Source organism: Verticillium alfalfae, genomic scaffold (assembly GCF_000150825.1).
Source record: "Verticillium alfalfae VaMs.102 supercont1.3 genomic scaffold, whole genome shotgun sequence".
Taxonomy (NCBI): Eukaryota; Fungi; Ascomycota; class Sordariomycetes; order Glomerellales; family Plectosphaerellaceae; genus Verticillium; species Verticillium alfalfae.
Genome location: NW_003315036.1, coordinates 1,046,251 through 1,048,700, shown reverse-complemented (window position 1 = coordinate 1,048,700; position 2,450 = coordinate 1,046,251).

The window sequence follows — 2,450 nt, the reverse complement described above, 5'->3', positions numbered from 1 at the left end:
CCCCCCCCCCCCCCCCCCCCCCACCTAGGGACGCACGAATGGCTGCTCTTCTTTGGTTGTCTCCCGGCCCTTTTCTGCCCAAGTAACTAGGTGGCGTTACGCATGCAGCCTCTCACCCCGAACCTTTCTTTCCCCTGAATTTCCCCGGCTTTTCCCCACCTTTTCCCCCGGAAAGCCCGCCCAAGAAGAAGGCAAAGATGGGCGTCCCATGTCCAACCTCGCGGCAGATTGCCCCGAGTCGTCCCAGGCCGGGACGAGCTTGTCGGCACTGCGACCTGGCCCTCCACCAAGCCACGTCAGTGCCACAGCGGTTGGCGCCTACAGTACGTGCTTCTCCCGCCGTCCCTCTGGATTGGCGCGGCTGAGCACGAGCCCAGCACGACGGATGACCGGCTCTTTCGTGACAGGGCCTTCAAGCTTGGGATATGTTTGTCCAGACGGGGGATGCTTTCGGGGCGTCGTCGCAAAAAGCCCATGGCCGAACCAAGGCAAAAGACGAGAGGCTTCGTTGGAGGGACCAACCTGAATTTGTGGTCGTTTGCCGTCGGCAGCCCCCCCCCCCCCCCCCCCCGGGGGAGTAATGAAAAGAAAACAAGCCTGCCTCGGCGATTTAGCGAGCGCCGCAACGCCTTTACCGGTGAGAGCCGGCATCAGTGGCGGCAAACAGGGCTGGCCTGGGGTTGAGCCGAGACGTGGTCGAGCTCCTCGCACATGTGGTCATCTTTCGAACGTGAACTCAACACAGAGCAGAGCTGTAGAAATAATTTGGCCGTGGCCCTTTGCCATCGGAATATACGCTGTGTCCCTGGAAGAACTGTCATGGTCCAATTCCCCATTGGCGAGGCCCCAAGGTTCGTGCATGCATCGGTTAATCGTGCGATTCCCCCCCCCCCCCGCAGAAGGTCTGTAGGATCACAAGGCAGGATTCCTTGCCCACTTCCCACTTCGCTCGAGAGTTCGAGCGAGCGACGGCGAGGGAGCGAGGACGAAAGAGGGGGTGTCCCTTTCACAGGCAACGTTGCCGCGGACAGGGATGCTGCATTGGAGCGGCTCGCCAGAGCGTATCGGCCGCCCCCAGATTTCTCCATCGTGGAGCACCGCTGCACTAAATGCTGACATCTTGATGCACGCTTGGCATCCGACCCAACTGCCCAAGGCCTCGAAGTACCCTGCCTTGCCTGCATACGACGGCCGACAATGCGACGATGCACACGAGAACGGGTCCCTGCTGCTGCATGCCCTCGGTACAGTCTCGTCGCAGCAATGGGCCCTTCATTGCAACGCGAGCATGCGAAACTCGCGAACGTGTTGCCTGGATGATGATTGTCTGGTCCCTTGGATACCAAGCATGGTGGGCTTTTCTTTTTGGCCAGATAAGCGCGAGAGATCAGATGGGGTCTTCCCCAGGTGGCGTGCGGCCTTGCATTCGAGTCAGCCGTGTTGCTGTGCATTAGCTGCCCAGACACGGCGGGTGAGCCCGCTGTGGAGAAGGGCGTCTCGAACCACGAACTGACGGCTTGGTGTTCGCTTGTTTCGAGATTTCGAGATTTTGAGATTTCGCATGAAATCATGGGAATGGATGGACAATTGGCAGCGTATGCGGTTTCTGGTGTTGATGATTCCGAGGAAGGAATCCGAGGATAGGATTACTTGTGTGGAGCAGGCTCTATGTGGAACTACGGCGTGTGGCGCCAGCCTCCAAGCCACATGTTCTCGAATCTGCCAAGCCTCGAGGAACTTCCAGACTACCGTACCCTGATATTCGTTCTTTGACTTGGTCCCATTGAACTGGGCAGCGCTGATTTCAAGCTAGTCCCGCTGCTCTCCAGCGCCCGCCAACGTCTCGACAGTTTTAGACGGCAAGGTGCCCCCCAAGAGCGCGTGGGTGAGCAGGGTGAAGAGGTCTTCTGCAGGCGATATCCGCAGTCAACTATTACGTTGGGGGTCAGAACACATCGGATTTCTGACCCTCCTTGCATGCGCACCTCGTGGCCCCAAGCCCCTGAGCTAGCCCCCTGCCCCGTGCTTCCACAGGTGCTTCCCGGCTTGGATCTCACTCGGGCACAGGGTTCTTGTCTTCTGCCTCTGTAACAAGCCCCTTCTCGTGTGTCATCGTTTTTTTAAACAATCAAGCAACCAGCGACATGTCAAACAAGAAATTGACACACAAGCCTCTCGAAGGAAGTGAGAGATGCTATAAGGCACAAAACTGGATCTCATACTCGAGCAGAGGAGTCTTCCCACGCATATTGCCTTCTGCTCTGATGACAATTTCTCAACGCAAAATGTTCTTCGCGGCAAAGGAATACAAAGGATGCCGAGACAGCACTCGAACCGCAGAATAGTTCATTGGCAGCTGATTGGCATCTGAAGATTGGAAACACGCTCGACACGCAGAAAAGAAAAACTTGAAAATACTTAAGATGGAAGAAGGAATGGAAGCATCAATG